Source organism: Pseudophryne corroboree, chromosome 8, assembly GCF_028390025.1.
Source record: "Pseudophryne corroboree isolate aPseCor3 chromosome 8, aPseCor3.hap2, whole genome shotgun sequence".
Classification (NCBI taxonomy): domain Eukaryota; kingdom Metazoa; phylum Chordata; class Amphibia; order Anura; family Myobatrachidae; genus Pseudophryne; species Pseudophryne corroboree.
The window spans coordinates 415369163-415388826 of record NC_086451.1 but is presented as its reverse complement, the minus strand read 5'-3'; the positions used below and the strand labels follow the sequence as shown (position 1 = coordinate 415388826).

At 43.7% G+C, this 19664-nt stretch overlaps 1 protein-coding gene across 2 annotated transcripts in view; it reads right to left on the bottom strand.

Annotated features, from left to right (window-relative positions):
* LOC134949379 (uncharacterized) overlaps positions 1–18395 on the bottom strand; it is a 76446-nt gene extending 58051 nt beyond the window's left edge. Inside the window, exon 1 of one of the 2 annotated variants that reach the window (XM_063937921.1) lies at positions 18321–18395. The gene's annotated coding sequence lies outside the window, so the exon portion shown is untranslated. Of the gene's footprint in view, positions 1–10033; positions 10174–18320 lie in introns of those variants that run through there. The other variant, XM_063937920.1, reaches the window with a different exon arrangement.
* Between the last annotated feature and the right edge of the window lie 1269 nt (positions 18396–19664).

Here is a 19664-nt window from a genome sequence, read left to right as displayed (position 1 = left end):
AAATTAGATGTATTTCCGCTTACAAAACAGCAGCAAACTCACTTTTTACGCCCCAAAGTGGGATGTTTTCGCTGCTTAGGCTGTTCCACCTGTAATACAGTTTTAGCAAGGCCAAATAGCAAAACTGTAGCAGGGCATGCTGGGATGTGTAGTTCAACAACAGCTGGAGTGTCAAAGTTAGCCATCACTGCCCTACGCAGTAATAAATTGTCCCTATCACCACCTCTACGAAGAGGTGGGATGTGGTCAATCATCCTATAGCGAAGGCAAGACAAATTGTGTCCGGCATTTAGCACCCTCCAGAGCTAATATAATGGAGGAATGATGTGCAGACATTCTCTCCTTAAACGTTCTCTTAGTTTTACCAATATAACTATAGCCACAGGGGCAGATTATTTGGTAAACTACAAACGAGCTTTCACATGTAAGATGGTGTTTAATCTTGAAAACTTCACCGGTATGCGGATGATTAAATTTATCTCCAGTAAGTAAAAAGCCGCAGGTCGTACAGGAGCATTTAAAGCAACCGGGCTTTTTCGGAGGAAAAAATGTTTTTAAAGGATCATGGTCCCTGATATCGGAGATATCAGTTCTTACCAGATGATCCCTTAAATTGCGTGACCGAGAATAGCAAGCCATAAGATCGGTGTTTTGTAGGCCTAAATCTATTGCAGTCTTCACAATGGGCCAATAGGTTTTAGAAACACGATTGATCATTGGAGACATGTCACTATATTCAGCAACCCATGTCAATTTAGGATTACTTCAAACTCTTATTTAGCAAGGATTTACGATCCATTGACATAACTTTGTTTTTTGATATCTGTAACTCACTAAGGGGATATCCTCTGTGCACAAACTTGGAGATCAAGAGATCTAATTGTTGTTCTGCTAATGCATTATTGCTATTGATCCTCCTGATGCGGGTCATTTCAGAAAAGGGGTAAGCCACGTTTTAAACTTGAGGGATGAAAACTCTTATTATGCAGAATGGTATTGCGATTCGTTTTTTTAGTGTACACAATAGTGCAGAGATCACCCTCAAATAAATTAATGGTTACATCAAGGAAATTGATAGAGTTTTTGTCAATAACAAAAGAGAATTTCACCGGTGAGGGTGATGCATTATGTGTCTCAAAAAGTTCAATGAGTTCTGTCCGTGTGCCCGACCAAATCAACATCAAATCATCGATGTAACGTGTGTAGAAAATAATTTTAGATGCTGTATCTACATTTTCAAAGAACAAATTTTGCTCCACCAGAAACATGTAAGCATTAGCATACGTCGGGGCCACGGCAGAACCCACTGCACACCCTCTAATCTGTAGATAATAATTATTATCAAACATAAAGAAGTTTTTTTTCAGAATCATCTCTAACATAAGTAAAACAATCTCAATATGTGCTCCTTCCAAACCACTCTTGCTGACCAGTAAATTTTCAATAGCTCTGAGACCATCACAATGAGGAATAACCGTGTACAGGCTTGTGACATCAGCCGTCACAAGCCAAACTTCAGAGTCAAGTTTCCCTAAACCCTCAAGTTTATTAAGCAATGCTGTAGTGTCCAAGAGATGATTGGGATGGACTTGAATCAGTGGTTGAAGAATAGAGTCCAATAATATTGCCATGGGTTGAAACAAACCACCATGGGCTGAGATTATCGGACGCCCCGGTGGTGGGTTTAAGCCTTTGTGAATCTTGGGAAGGGTGTACAAAATTGGCATAATTGGAAATTCAGGAAGCAGAATGTCAAAAATCCTCACATTAATAATATGTGCAACTAATGCCAACTGTAGTAGTTCCTTTAATTCTTTAGAAAAAGCCAAAGTAGGATCCTTCCGTAGCTTTAAATATACCCCGCATCACTCAATTGGTGCTCTATCTCATCCTTGTAGTTTCGAAGATCCTGAAGCACCACACCTCCACCCTCATCTGCGGCACGAATGATAAGCTGTTCATTATTCTTAAGGTTCTTAAGAGCTTGATGCTCAAGTTTACTCAAATTACCATGATGTTTAGGCATCTCACTCCTGGAATTTAACGTATCTTGTACCAGCAGCCGCATGAATGTTCTAATAGAAGGGTTTACAGAGATGGGGTCAAATGTGGATTTCTTGGCTAATGGTACCAGTTTAGCCGGAATAGGTTCAGAACTACTCTTCTCAGGTGTGTTATTTTTATGAAAAAATTCTTTAAGTTTGAGCTGACATTGTATACGGTATTTTTCCACTTGCCAGTGTAACTCATTGAATGATGAATTAGGAACGAAAGATAGTCCTTTATTAAGCAAGCTAGTCTCACTCACACTTAAAGTATGGGAGGATACATTAAAAATCACTCTTTTTGAGACAGATAATGCATCACCCTCACCGGTGAAATTCTCTTTTGTTATCGACAAAAACTCTATCAATTTCCTTGATGTAACCATTAATTTATTTGAGGGTGATCTCTGCACTACTGTGTACACTAAAAAAATGGATCGCAATACCATTCTGCATAATAAGAGTTTTCATCCCTCAAGTTTAAAACGTGGCTTACCCCTTTCTCAAATGACCCGTATCAGGAGGATCAATAGCAAAAATGCATTAGCAGAACAACAATTAGATCTCTTGATCTCCAAGTTTGTGCACAGAGGATATCCCCTTAGTGAGTTACAGATATCAAAAAACAAAGTTATGTCAATGGATCGTAAATCCTTGCTAAATAAGAGTAACAATAGTAAGTAATAACTAGTACTAATCCTAAATTGACATGGGTTACTGAATATAATGAAATGTCTCCAATGATCAATCGTATTTCTAAAACCTATTGGTCCATTGTGAAGACTGACAGATTTAGGCCTACAAAACACCGATCTTATGGCTTGTTATTCTCGGTCACGCAATTTAAGGGATCATCTGGTAAGAACTGATATCTCCGATATCAGGGACCATGATCCTTTAAAAACATTTTTTCCTCCCAAAAAGCCCGGTTGCTTTAAATGCTCCTGTACGACCTGCGGCTTTTTACTTACTGGAGATAAATTGAATCATCCGCATACCGGTGGAGTTTTCAAGATTAAACACCATCTTACATGTGAAAGCTCGTTTGTAGTTTACCAAATAATCTGCCCCTGCGGCTATAGTTATATTGGTAAAACTAAGAGAACGTTTAAGGAGAGAATGTCTGCACATCGTTCCTCCATTAGATTAGCTCTGGAGGGTGCTAAATGCCGGACACAATTTGTCTTGCCTTCGCTATAGGATGATTGACCACATCCCACCTCTTCGTAGAGGTGGTGATAGGGACAATTTATTACTGCGTAGGGCAGTGATGGCTAACTTTGACACTCCAGCTGTTGTTGAACTACACATCCCAGCATGCCCTGCTACAGTTTTGCTATTTGGCCTTGCTAAAACTGATGCAGGGCATGCCGGGATGTGTAGTTCAACAACAGCTGGAGTGTCAAGGTTAGCCATCACTGGCGTATGGAATCCTTTTGGATCCATAAATTGGATGTAATTCAACCTAAGGGGCTTAACGAGATGTTGTCTCTGACTTGTTTCTTATAAACATTCTGAACAAAATAGTCTTTTATGTATTGAATAATAAATAGGCTATTCTTAGTCTTTTTATACTCAGGTTCTATGTCATAGTGTCAATTTGCTACTCTTTACAGTACTATACAGCAGTTGTGCATTATATTTGTTACACTATCTGACGGGTCCACTGCATAACAAACTAAATCCAGTAGTAGGATTGTCCAGTGTTTATATAATAACACTTTTTGATAGGTGGATCACAATTATAGATTATGTGTAATAATGACCATCAGTTTTATGCTTCACATTCTGCACTCTTATGCAATGTGATGCCGTTAATTTCTGTTAACATCTGATGAACTTATAAGTGTATATAGTGCCTTTATTATGCCCGTTTGTTTTCTGCTGTAGTCATGGTAATCGAGGTCACGTGGTGTGGCACACATCGCGTCCAGTCGCGATGACATCATTGTGGGTGAGACGCAGCCGGCGGAGTTCCGGAATCAGCGTCTTCACGTGTGTTTGGTGAAGGGTACAAGTAGCAGTAAGTTGTATTTTACATTTTTGTATCCTGACGAAAATCATTATGTGATTGAAACGCTGATTTATACAGTGCTTGTGTCTGTCTTCATTGCTGGATTCCATGAGTGCCGCACTTACCTGCTCTTCTATGTCATACATCGTGGGGGCACCTGGACAAGCTACTTCACTTTAACTTGGAGTGCCGGGACTTTGCTATTATATATATATATATATATATATATATATATATACATATACACACACACACACACACACACACACCTGTGTGGCCAGCAATCCCTTTTTTTTAAATAATATATCAATATCTATACATAATACGGGAGCATGCAAATAATCCCTAATTTGGAGTTGGGGGTGAGGGGGTGGACTCGAACGGGATGAGAGGGGGTCCAAAGCATTTTGTTGCACCTGAGCCCACCGCTCGCTAGTTCTGCCACTGATCCCGGCGCTCAGAATACTATTCTCCCTCTTGGGGGTTCACAACCCCTCTGGAGGGAGAATAAATAGCGTGGCGCATGTAGCGAGCCCGCAAGGGGCTCATTTGCACTCCCCCAGCTGCCGGCATGCCCGCGGTCGGAATCCCTGTGCCGGTATGCTGGCCGCCGGGATCCCGGCCGCCGGCATAACATACTACACCCGTTCATACAATGACACCTGGATAACTAGATACTAAACACTGATTATTAAATATATACAAAACAATTGGAGCTGTGAATAAAAAATGTTAGGTGTCCCCTCCTGTTGGTACTACATGAAGACCATCAGCAGGGAACATGGTAGTAAGTGGGACATACATCCATGAACAGGGGAGGATTGGGAACTGAAAGTGGCCCTGGACAAATTTGTAGAAGCAGCCTCACATGGGGGCTAATTCAGACCTGATCGCGCCGGCGCATGCCAGACAGCCGACGGATGTTTTAGCCCTGCGATCGCCTCTGCCTGATTGACAGGCAGAAGCGGTCGCTAGGCGGGAGGCGTTTGGGGGGGGGGGCAGGCCGCGGCGGCTGCGTGACTTCACACGCAGCCGCTGTGACCCGAGCAGCGACGAGTAGCTCCCTGCCAGCGCGCAGAAGCTGCACTGGTGGGGAGCTACTCTACCAGTACAAAAGCATAACCGCCGTGCGATGCTTTTGTACTTGTGCAACGGGGCAGGGCCTGACATGCGGAGCGGACTAGCTCTGTGCTGGGCGTCCCCCCGCATGTCAGGGAAGGTGATCGTAGATGTGCTAAAGTTTGCACATCTACGATCAGGTCTGAATCACCCCCATGGTCAGCACCAAAGGTACACCTTGTAACCATGACGACAGCGCCACCGCTCACATGTCAGCAAACAAAACAGGCCCCACGTACACATCAGCCCACTAGGAAATTTCCCTGTGAGCCCTATAGCCAATCTGCCCAGGCCCATAGGGTCTTAACACTTACCTCATAGTGTAAAGATTTGTTTTTGTGGCCGCACTTCCTGTTAGTAATCTCAATAACAAACACAGCAGTCAGGAACCTTCTACCAAAAATTTACTGATGAGGCAAATAATTTGTACTCTCATGCACAGCAAACAATGTCAAACATCTTGAATTCTGTCGAAGTATGGAAACTTTCACATTCATGTTTGTGGAGGTGACTAGTGCTTTTCTAAACGGAATGTATTTATTAGGCTGACATTTACAATGGTGACATAATGTTGACAGTTGATGTTGACATTGTTACGTCAACAGGCAATATGTCGACATTCTCAAAACGCCAACATGAAATGCTGACATTATCAGAATGTTGACATTAGGATGGGAGGGTTAGGCATTAGTTGGTGTTAGGCTGCAGGGGCGAAAGGTCAAAGGAGGTTATTCAGAGTTGTAAGCAAACAAAAAAGTTAGCAACTGGGCAAAACCATGGCCCTCATTCCGAGTTGTTCGATCGCTAGCAGATTTTAGCAGCATTGCACACGCTAGGCCGCCGCCCTCTGGGAGTGTGTCTTAGCTTAGAAGAATTGCAAATGAAAGATTAGCAGAATTGCGAATAGAAAATTCTTAGCAGTTTCTGAGTAGCTCGAGACTTACTCCTACACTGCGATCAGCTCAGCCCGTTTCCTTCCTGGTTTGACGTCACAAACACACCCAGCGTTCGGCCAGCCACTCCCCCGTTTCTCCAGACATTCCCGCGTTTTATCCTGGCACGCCTGCGTTTTTCCGCACACTCCCAGAAAATGGTCAGTTTCCGCCCAGAAACACCCACTTCCTGTCAATCACACTCCGAACACTTCAACGATGAAAGTTTTGAGCTAAAATACTTAGCACATGCGCCCTGCGTACCATGCGCATCAGCATATTCGCCTTAATCGCTCCGTTGCGAAAATCGGCAACGAGCGAACAACTCGGAATGACCCCCCATGTGCACTGCAGGTGGGGCAGATGTATCGTGCAGAGAGAGTTAGATTTGGGTGGGGTGTGTTCAAACTGAAATCTAAATTGCAGTGTAAAAATAAAGCAGCCAGTATTTACCCTGCACAGAAACAATATACATATGCCCCGCCTGCAGTGCAACACGGTTTTGCCCAATTGCTAACAACTCTGAATAACCATCAAAGTGAGGCACTAGAGGTATCAGAGGTCTACCCCGAAATTAGAGGTCAGAGGTCTGCACCAGAAGTGATTGTCAATTTGTCACATGACCATCGGGACCTGCAAGACGTCGTTGGACCCACTGCAGCCGTCAGGACCAGTTAAGTGACCGCAGCGCCACCAGGAACAATATTTCGACATTTCATTACAGTCTACATGAAGAATGCCGACATGGTCAATCTCTAGCTTATGAACAGGTGAACAATCTCGTGTCAACTTGATCAGTGATGACATTATGAAAAAACCCAATTGTATTTTAGGCTCAGTGCTCTATTAAACTAGGGAAAAAAAAACATTTACCACTTAACAGATGGCTTTACCCTAAGGTGCGGTTCTAGGGCCTAATTCAAAGTTGATCGCAGCAGCAAATTTGTTAGCAGTTGGCCAAAACCATGTGCACTACAGGAGGGGGGGGGGGGGGGCAGTTCTGCATCTTGCTGCTCAGTATCAGTTCTAGTATCCTCATCAGTGCTCAGTATCACTGCTCATTGTCTTGGGCAGCATTGTGGTGACCAGTATGCTACAGTACAATAGTGTAGTTCTGCATCTTGCTGCTCAGTGTCAGTTCTAGTATCCTCATCAGTGCTCAGAATCACTGCTCATTGTCTTGGGCTGCATTGTGGTGACCAGTATACTACAGTACATTACTAATAGTCCAGTGCTGCATCTTGCTGCTCAGTGTCAGTTCTAGTATCCTCATCAGTGCTCAGAATCACTGCTCATTGTCTTGTGCTGCATTGTGGTGACCAGTATACTACAGTACAATAGTCCAGTGCTGCATCTTGCTGCTCAGTGTCAGTTCTAGTATCCCCATCAGTGCTCAGTATCACTGCTCATTGTCTTGTGCAGCATTGTGGTAACCAGTATACTACAGTACAATAGTCCAGTGCTGCATCTTGCTGCTCAGTGTCAGTTCTAGTATCCTCATCAGTGCTCAGTATCACTGCTCATTGTCTTGTGCAGCATTGTGGTGACCAGTATACTACAGTACAATAGTGCAGTGCTGCATCTTGCTGCTCAGTGTCAGTTCTAGTATCCTCATCAGTGCTCAGTATCACTGCTCATTGTCTTGTGCTGCATTGTGGTGACCAGTAAACTACAGTACAATAGTCCAGTGCTGCATCTTGCTGCTCAGTGTCAGTTCTAGTATCCTCATCAGTGCTCAGTATCACTGCTCATTGTCTTGTGCTGCATTGTGGTGACCAGTATACTACAGTACAATAGTCCAGTGCTGCATCTTGCTGCTCAGTGTCAGTTCTAGTATCCTCATCAGTGCTCAGTATCACTGCTCATTGTCTTGGGCAGCATTGTGGTGACCAGTATACTACAGTACAATAGTGCAGTTCTGCATCTTGCTGCTCAGTGTCAGTTCTAGTATCCTCATCAGTGCTCAGAATCACTGCTCATTGTCTTGGGCTGCATTGTGGTGACCAGTATACTACAGTACATTACTAATAGTCCAGTGCTGCATCTTGCTGCTCAGTGTCAGTTCTAGTATCCTCATCAGTGCTCAGAATCACTGCTCATTGTCTTGTGCTGCATTGTGGTGACCAGTATACTACAGTACAATAGTCCAGTGCTGCATCTTGCTGCTCAGTGTCAGTTCTAGTATCCCCATCAGTGCTCAGTATCACTGCTCATTGTCTTGTGCAGCATTGTGGTAACCAGTATACTACAGTACAATAGTCCAGTGCTGCATCTTGCTGCTCAGTGTCAGTTCTAGTATCCTCATCAGTGCTCAGTATCACTGCTCATTGTCTTGTGCAGCATTGTGGTGACCAGTATACTACAGTACAATAGTGCAGTGCTGCATCTTGCTGCTCAGTGTCAGTTCTAGTATCCTCATCAGTGCTCAGTATCACTGCTCATTGTCTTGTGCTGCATTGTGGTGACCAGTAAACTACAGTACAATAGTCCAGTGCTGCATCTTGCTGCTCAGTGTCAGTTCTAGTATCCTCATCAGTGCTCAGTATCACTGCTCATTGTCTTGTGCTGCATTGTGGTGACCAGTATACTACAGTACAATAGTCCAGTGCTGCATCTTGCTGCTCAGTGTCAGTTCTAGTATCCTCATCAGTGCTCAGAATCACTGCTCATTGTCTTGTGCTGCATTGTGGTGACCAGTATACTACAGTACAATAGTCCAGTGCTGCATCTTGCTGCTCAGTGTCAGTTCTAGTATCCTCATCAGTGCTCAGTATCACTGCTCATGGGCCCTCATTCCGAGTTGTTCGCTCGGTATTTTTCATCGCATCGCAGAGAAAATCCGCTTAGTGCGCATGCGCAATGTTCGCACTGCGACTGCGCCAAGTAACTTTACTATGAAGAAAGTATTTTTACTCACGGCTTTTTCTTCGCTCCGGCGATCGTAATGTGATTGACAGGAAATGGGTGTTACTGGGCGGAAACACGGCGTTTCAGGGGCGTGTGGATGAAAACGCTACCGTTTCCGGAAAAAACGCAGGAGTGGCCGGAGAAACGGTGGGAGTGCCTGGGCGAACGCTGGGTGTGTTTGTGACGTCAACCAGGAACGACAAGCACTGAAATGATCGCACAGGCAGAGTAAGTCTGGAGCTACTCTGAAACTGCTAAGTAGTTAGTAATCGCAATATTGCGAATACATCGGTCGCAATTTTAAGAAGCTAAGATTCACTCCCAGTAGGCGGCGGCTTAGCGTGTGTAACTCTGCTAAATTCGCCTTGCGACCGATCAACTCGGAATGAGGGCCATTGTCTTGTGCTGCATTGTGGTGACCAGTATACTACAGTACAATAGTCCAGTGCTGCATCTTGCTGCTCAGTGTCAGTTCTAGTTTCCTCATCAGTGCTCAGTATCACTGCTCATTGGGGGTAATTCTGAGTTGATCGCAGCAGCAAGTTTGTTAGCAATTGGGCAAAACCATGTGCACTGCAGGGGGACAGATATAACATGTGCAGAGATAGTTAGATTTGGTTGGGGTGTGTTCAAACTGAAATCTAAATTGCAGTGTAAAAATAAAGCAGCCAGTATTTACCCTGCACAGACACAAAATCACCCACCCAAATCTAACTCTCTCTGCACATGTTACATCTGCCCCACCTGCAGTGCACATGGTTTTGCCCCACTGCTAACAAATTTGTTGCTGCGATCAGGTCTGAATTACCCCCCTAAGCCGTTACTACAATCCACTAATGTTTTATATTCTTCTGGCTACAGGGCTCACAAAGCTTTTCTCAGAATATTAATCCATAACAACAAACGTCCGCCAAATAATGCTTACCGTTTATGTACTGCGGGAACTAAACTAAAATAATCTGCTTTTATGTGTATATAATACCGACACACCCATGTCATGGTTATGTACTACTCACATCACTGAAGATCCAATGTTATAACCATAGTTCCTGTGTAGATTTCAGAAAGATCTGTTGATTTCATAGACAATGTATCTGGGCCTCAGACTCCCTGAGTGTCAGAGCACGATGTACCTCTGTGCAGAGCTTAATCCTGAATAAACAGACTGCATGGGGCTTCTATCACTGGTTGATATCAGAGCTGCAGGTAAATATTTGCATTACGCGTCAGCTGCTCCAGACGGGGGAAGTGATAGCGGCAGGATGTACACACTGAGCCTCATTATGTAGCCATACATCACAGCTACTGTCAGCTCTATCAGTCAGATCTTTAAATGCAGATAAAGGGACAGTAATGACAGGTATCACTCACATATAAACAATTAGTGCGACAATCTGTCATCGGACAAACCAGCACCTGTTTACAAATCATTATACAAGTCACTGCAGACCATTACCTTGCCAGATAAACCACTATGTGCTAACATCCGTAGGAAATGGGAATGAGCATTGTAACCACGCATCAAAGCCCGGCTTGTTGGCACTTTAGGACCCCTATTTGTTCACCGAAACTCTTTTTTTTCTTTTCTTCTAAAATAGGAAATCTGCGTCAGGAGATGCAGGCCCTGGCCAAGGGACGCCCACAAAAAGGGGGTGACACATCACCATCCTGTCCCCAAACGGCCATCACTGGGCAGATTGCAACAAGTTGTAAAATGCAGCCAAACCTCCGTGAATGCCTTTTTTGGAGGATCAACGCATTTTACAGATTGATGCATCCCGCCCATAATCTTTGTTGTGTACTGTATGCAAACCATTAGGTTTACGTACAACACTGAATCAGGACCTATATCCATAACCTCCAAGAACATTAAAAATGTAAAAATAATGAGTTAAATGCAATAGCTGGTGAATTGCAATTCAGCAGCTACATTTAAAGCGGTAATAATATACAATATACTTGCCAACTTTAGTATTCTCCTCCCAGAGGCACACAGCCAATACATGCCGGTCTATGGAGAGGGGGCGGGGCCAAAATGCAGTGCTCATCATAGAATGACATCATATTGCTCACACCTCCTCACCATGGACATGCACTACGCAGACTTATTCTCCCCATCCTGCCCACTTCACTAGGTAGGACCATATGAGGTTGCACATATAAGGAGGACTAGTGGTGTATAGGACTGATCACTATACTCTAGGTGACATGTTACCAGTGATGTATACAGTGATATCACTACCTCTCTGTGTCCTGGTGATCTGGTGTATAGGACTGATCACTATACTCTAGGTGACATGTTACCAGTGATGTATACAGTGATATCACTAACTCTCTGTGTCCTGGTGATCTGGTGTATAGGACTGATCACTGTACTCTAGGTGACATGTTACCAGTGATGTATACAGTGATATCACTACCTCTCTGTGTCCTGGTGTATAGGACAGATCACTATACTCTAGGTGACATGTTACCAGTGATGTATGCAGTGATATCACTACCTCTCTGTGATCTGGTGTATAGGACAGATCACTATACTGTAGGTGACATGTTACCAGGGGTTCACTACGATATGCCGGCGGTCGGGCACCCGGCGACCAGCATACCTGCGCCGGGAGCCCGACCGCCGGCTTACCGACAGTGTGGCGAGCGCAAATGAGCCCCTTGCGGGCTCGCTGCGCTCGCCACCCGTTACCAGTGATGTATGCAGTGATATCACTACCTCTCTGTGATCTGGTGTATAGGACTGATCACTATAATGTAGGTGACATGTTACTAGTGATGTATACAGTGATATCACTACCTCTCTGTGTCCTGGTGATCTGGTGTATAGATCTGATCACTATACTCTAGGTGACATGTTACCAGTGATGTATACAGTGATATCACTACCTCTCTGTGTCCTGGTGATCTGGTGTATAGATCTGATCACTATACTCTAGGTGACATGTTACTAGTGATGTATACAGTGATATCACTACCTCTCTGTGTCCTGGTGATCTGGCGTATAGGACTGATCACTATATACTGCAGGTGAGATGTTACCAGTGATGTATACAGTGATATCACTACCTCTCTGTGATCTGGTGTATAGGACTGATCACTATAATGTAGGTGACATGTTACTAGTGATGTATACAGTGATATCACTACCTCTCTGTGTCCTGGTGATCTGGTGTATAGATCTGATCACTATACTCTAGGTGACATGTTACCAGTGATGTATACAGTGATATCACTACCTCTCTGTGTCCTGGTGATCTGGTGTATAGATCTGATCACTATACTCTAGGTGACATGTTACTAGTGATGTATACAGTGATATCACTACCTCTCTGTGTCCTGGTGATCTGGCGTATAGGACTGATCACTATATACTGCAGGTGAGATGTTACCAGTGATGTATACAGTGATATCACTACCTCTCTGTGATCTGGTGTATAGGACTGATCACTATAATGTAGGTGACATGTTACTAGTGATGTATACAGTGATATCACTACCTCTCTGTGTCCTGGTGATCTGGTGTATAGATCTGATCACTATACTCTAGGTGACATGTTACCAGTGATGTATACAGTGATATCACTACCTCTCTGTGTCCTGGTGATCTGGTGTATAGATCTGATCACTATACTCTAGGTGACATGTTACCAGTGATGTATACAGTGATATCACTACCTCTCTGTGATCTGGTGTATAGGACTGATCACTATACTCTAGGTGACATGTTACCAGTGATGTATACAGTGATATCACTACCTCTCTGTGATCTGGTGTATAGGACTGATCACTATACTCTAGGTGAGATGTTACCAGTGATGTATACAGTGATATCACTACCTCGCTGCATCCTGGTGATCTGGTGTATAGGACTGATCACTATACTGTAGGTGACATGTTACCAGTGATGTATACAGTGATATCACTACCTCTCTGTGTCCTGGTGATCTGGTGTATAGGACTGATCACTATACTGTAGGTGACATGTTACCAGTGATGTATACAGTGATATCACTACCTCTCTGTGTCCTGGTGATCTGGTGTATAGATCTGATCACTATACTCTAGGTGATCTGTTACCAGTGATGTATACAGTGATATCACTACCTCTCTGTGTCCTGGTGATCTGGTGTATAGGACTGATCACTATACTGTAGGTGACATGTTACCAGTGATGTATACAATGATATCACTACCTCTCTGTGTCCTGGTGATCTGGTGTATAGATCTGATCACTATACTCTAGGTGACATGTTACCAGTGATGTATACAGTGATATCACTACCTCTCTGTGATCTGGTGTATAGGACTGATCACTATACTCTAGGTGACATGTTACCAGTGATGTATACAGTGATATCACTACCTCTCTGTGTCCTGGTGATCTGGTGTATAGATCTGATCACTATACTCTAGGTGACATGTTACCAGTGATGTATACAGTGATATCACTACCTCTCTGTGTCCTGGTGATCTGGTGTATAGATCTGATCACTATACTCTAGGTGACATGTTACCAGTGATGTATACAGTGATATCACTACCTCTCTGTGTTCTGGTGTATAGGACTGATCACTATACTGTAGGTGACATGTTACTAGTGATGTATACAGTGATATCACTACCTCTCTGTGTCCTGGTGATCTGGTGTATAGGACTGATCACTATACTCTAGGTGACATGTTACCAGTGATGTATATACAGTGATATCACTACCTCTGTGTCCTGGTGATCTGGTGTATAGATCTGATCACTATACTCTAGGTGACATGTTACCAGTGATGTATACAGTGATATCACTACCTCTCTGTGTCCTGGTGATCTGGTGTATAGGACTGATCACTATACTCTAGGTGACATGTTACCAGTGATGTATATACAGTGATATCACTACCTCTGTGTCCTGGTGATCTGGTGTATAGATCTGATCACTATACTCTAGGTGACATGTTACCAGTGATGTATACAGTGATATCACTACCTCTCTGTGTCCTGGTGATCTGGTGTATAGGACTGATCACTATACTCTAGGTGACATGTTACCAGTGATGTATACAGTGATATCACTACCTCTCTGCGTCCTGGTGATCTGGTGTATAGGACTGATCACTATACTGTAGGTGACATGTTACCAGTGATGTATACAGTGATATCACTACCTCTCTGTGTCCTTGTGATGTGGTGTATAGGACTGATCACTATACTCTAGGTGACCTGTTACCAGTGATGTATACAGTGATATCACTACCTCTCTGTGTCCTGGTGATGTGGTGTATAGGACTGATCACTATACTCTAGGTGACCTGTTACCAGTGATGTATACAGTGATATCACTAACTCTCTGTGTCCTGGTGATGTGGTGTATAGGACTGATCACTATACTCTAGGTGACCTGTTACCAGTGATGTATACAGTGATATCACTACCTCTCTGTGTCCTGGTGATCTGGTGTATAGATCTGATCACTATACTCTAGGTGACATGTTACCAGTGATGTATACAGTGATATCACTACCTCTGTGTCCTGGTGATCTGGTGTATAGGACTGATCACTATACTGTAGGTGACATGTTACCAGTGATGTATACAGTGATATCACTACCTCTCTGCGTCCTGGTGATCTGGTGTATAGGACTGATCACTGTACTCTAGGTGACCTGTTACTAGTGATGTATACAGTGATATCACTACCTCTGTGTCCTGGTGATCTGGTGTATAGATCTGATCACTATACTCTAGGTGACCTGTTACCAGTGATATCACTACCTCTCTGTGATCTTGTGTATAGGACTGATCACTACACTCTAGGTGACGTTACCAGTGATGTATACAGTGATATCACTACCTCTCTGCGTCCTGGTGATCTGGTGTATAGGACTGATCACTATACTCTAGGTGACATGTTACCAGTGATGTATACAGTGATATCACTACCTCTCTGTGTCCTGGTGATCTGGTGTATAGGACTGATCACTATACTCTAGGTGACATGTTACCAGTGATGTATACAGTGATATCACTACCTCTCTGTGTCCTGGTGATCTGGTGTATAGGACTGATCACTATACTGTAGGTGACATGTTACTAGTGATGTATACAGTGATATCACTACCTCTCTGCGTCCTGGTGATCTGGTGTATAGGACTGATCACTATACTCAGTGACATGTTACCAGTGATGTATGCAGTGATATCACCACCTCTCTTTCTGTGTCCTGGTGATCTGGTATATACTGTATATCTCATACCCTCCAGCATTTTTCACACGAAAACCAGTACAAATTAGGAAAGGGTGTGTGACCACGGATAAAGGGGGCGTGGCCACGCCCCCTTTCCTATACTTTCAATGTTAATTTGGAGTGTCAAAAATCGGTAAAAAAACCTTTTTGGCAGGTACAGACCATAAAAAAAAGGTACTGTACCTGCCATAAAGGTACAGTTGGAGGGTATGTGTATCGGTTAATTATACTGTAGGTGACATGTTACCAGTGATGTATACAGTGATATCACTACCTCTCTGTGATCTGGTGTATAGGACTGATCACTATACTCTAGGTGACCTGTTACCAGTGATGTATACAGTGATATCACTACCTCTCTGTGTCCTGGTGATCTGGTGTATAGGACTGATCACTATACTCTAGGTGACCTGTTACTAGTGATGTATACAGTGATATCACTACCTCTCTGTGATCTAGTGTATAGGACTGATCACTGTACTCTAGGTGACATGTTACCAGTGATGTATACAGTGATATCACAGTACCTCTCTGTGTCCTGGTGATGTGGTGTATAGGACTGATCACTATACTCTAGGTGACCTGTTACCAGTGATGTATACAGTGATATCACTACCTCTCTGCGTCCTTGTGATATGGTGTATAGGACTGATCACTATACTCTAGGTGACATGTTACCAGTGATGTATACAGTGATATCACTACCTCTCTGCGTCCTGGTGATCTGGTGTATAGGACTGATCACTGTACTCTAGGTGACATGTTACCAGTGATGTATACAGTGATATCACTACCTCTCTGTGATCTGGTGTATAGGACTGATCACTATACTCTAGGTGACATGTTACCAGTGATGTATACAGTGATATCACTACCTCTCTGTGATCTGGTGTATAGGACTGATCACTGTACTCTAGGTGACCTGTTACCAGTGATGTATACAGTGATATCACTACCTCTCTGCGTCCTGGTGATCTGGTGTATAGGACTGATCACTGTACTCTAGGTGACATGTTACCAGTGATGTATACAGTGATATCACTACCTCTCTGCGTCCTGGTGATCTGGTGTATAGGACTGATCACTGTACTCTAGGTGACATGTTACCAGTGATGTATACAGTGATATCACTACCTCTCTGTGTCCTGGTGATCTGGTGTATAGGACTGATCACTATACTCTAGGTGACCTGTTACCAGTGATATCACTACCTCTCTGTGTCCTGGTGATCTGGTGTATAGGACTGATCACTATACTGTAGGTGACATGTTACCAGTGATGTATACAGTGATATCACTACCTCTCTGTGTCCTGGTGATCTGGTGTATAGGACTGATCACTGTACTCTAGGTGACATGTTACCAGTGATGTATACAGTGATATCACTACCTCTCTGTGTCCTGGTGATCTGGTGTATAGGACTGATCACTGTACTCTAAGTGACATGTTGCCAGTGATGTATACAGTGATATCACTACCTCTCTGTGTCCTGGTGATCTGGTGTATAGGACTGATCACTATACTCTAGGTGACATGTTACCAGTGATGTATACAGTGATATCACTAACTCTCTGTGTCCTGGTGATCTGGTGTATAGGACTGATCACTGTACTCTAGGTGACATGTTACCAGTGATGTATACAGTGATATCACTACCTCTCTGTGATCTGGTGTATAGGACTGATCACTATACTGTAGGTGACATGTTACCAGTGATGTATACAGTGATAGTATTACATCTCTGTGTCCTGGTGATCTGGTGTATAGATCTGATCACTATACTGCAGGTGACATGTTACCAGTGATGTATACAGTGATATCACTACCTCTCTGCGTCCTGGTGATCTGGTGTATAGGACTGATCACTATACTCTAGGTGACCTGTTACTAGTGATGTATACAGTGATATCACTACCTCTCTGTGTCCTGGTGATCTGGTGTATAGGACTGATCACTATACTCTAGGTGACATGTTACCAGGGATGTATACAGTGATATCACTACCTCTGTGTCCTGGTGATCTGGTGTATAGGACTGATCACTGTACTCTAGGTGACATGTTACCAGTGATGTATACAGTGATATCACTACCTCTCTGTCCTGGTGATCTGGTGTATAGGACTGATCACTATACTCTAGGTGACATGTTACCAGTGATGTATACAGTGATATCACTACCTCTCTGCGTCCTGGTGATCTGGTGTATAGGACTGATCACTATACTCTAGGTGACCTGTTACTAGTGATGTATACAGTGATATCACTACCTCTCTGCGTCCTGGTGATCTGGTGTATAGGACTGATCACTATACTCTAGGTGATCTGTTACTAGTGATGTATACAGTGATATCACTACCTCTCTGTGATCTGGTGTATAGGACTGATCACTATACTCTAGGTGACCTGTTACTAGTGATGTATACAGTGATATCACTACCTCTCTGCGTCCTGGTGATCTGGTGTATAGGACTGATCACTATACTCTAGGTGATCTGTTACTAGTGATGTATACAGTGATATCACTACCTCTCTGTGTCCTGGTGTATAGGACTGATCACTATACTGCAGGTGACATGTTACCAGTGATGTATACAGTGATATCACTACCTCTCTGTGTCCTGGTGATGTGGTGTATAGGACTGATCACTATACTCTAGGTGACATGTTACCAGTGATGTATACAGTGATATCACTACCTCTGTGTCCTGGTGATCTGGTGTATAGGACTGATCACTGTACTCTAGGTGACGTTACCAGTGATGTATACAGTGATATCACTACCTCACTGCGTCCTGGTGATCTGGTGTATAGATCTGATCACTATGGTGTAAAGATCTGATCACTATGGTGTAAAGATCTGATCACTATGGTGTATAGCACTGAATGCTGTAGTCTATTCGAGATCTTACCACTTATGTATAATGAGACATCATTTCACTAAATCTGGCTACATTAATCACGCTGCACCCAGGTCCCTTTTCTCTATGACAGGCATTATAGCAGATTTACAGTTCTCTATTACAGGCATTATAGCAGATTGACAGTGCAACAGATAACCGTACCTTAAAAGCAGTGTCCTGTGGGGATCCTCAACATGAGATGCTTCTAGGGGATGGCCCTGTTGACATTACAAATGCCGTCTCACCCACAGGGAGGAACAGAGACAGATACGCCCATAGGTACAGAATCAGGTTACCTGACCCCAGGTAAAAGGAAGCCTCAGTCTCTCGCACACTGCTCTGCTGCTCTCAGACCGCAGCTCGTACAAACACACAACTTAACCCCTTGGGTACAGGAAACATTGCCCAATGTTATCAGGAGTCACATGCAAGCTTATACTTGTACCATCACTCAGGGTACAGCACAGACCGTGGGTGCTGTAACAGAATACACAACTTGTTACAGAGCCAAGGATCCAGCACATGTCTATGCCCTACACCGAGCACCAAGTATTTCCCTAGAGGTCGGCGCTAGAGACAGTGAGCGCCGTACAGAGCAATGAGTCACACACAATAAGGTTTCAGGCAAAACCAGGGGTGAATAAAATACACAACACAGTAAACAGGTTTGTAAAATGATCCTAAATGAGGAAGTGCACAGTGACTGCAAACATACATAACACAATACGCTGATGTCCCTGAGAAACTAGTGTGGCATACTGGAATGTTAACAGATATTGGAAAGTTCCAAAAGCCATTTCATTCTTATCAGTGAGTGGGGGAGTTTTATGGCCCCAAAACCAGTTCTGGCAGACCCTACCACATGTAGGGGTTTAGGACAGGAAGTGCAGGGGGATTTTAGAAAAAGGAACAAAGCACAGGACAGTTCAGGGTGAGCTGAGGTCTGAGATGGAGGGCACAGGCTAGTGTCCAGGAGAAACGCAGTCTGGGGACTGTGGAACAAGCATGGTACTCCACAGTCCCTGGCATTATGGAGCTGCTAGGAAGAGCAAGAGATATCCAGATTTGCAGTGTGAGAGCAGCTACAGTATGAACAATCAGTGGAAGAAATAAAGGGGATCCTCACCTTCAGGGGTACACAAGAAGCAGGACGGGAGGTGTGAGTCTGCGGGAGAGGATGAGCTGGGTGAGTGGTAGGAAACCACGTTTGGCGGAAGGCCCCCAGTAACGTGTCCATGAGAGATCCCGTTTAGATAGAGCCCCTAGCGAATGGGGGAGAGCACACTGAAATGAATCTCAGTTTGCGGATGCCGCACTACTGATTCCCAGAGACTGCGCTGGTATGTACTGTACTGTAATGCTGTCACATCATTGTTTATGCTGTTATTGCCAGTGAAGCAAATGAAAGGAGATGTAACCTGATGTAACCCATATGAATATTACGCTGGAGAGAAGAACAAGGTGTTAAATGTTATTGTCGTGATAACTCTGATTGAACTGTGAATA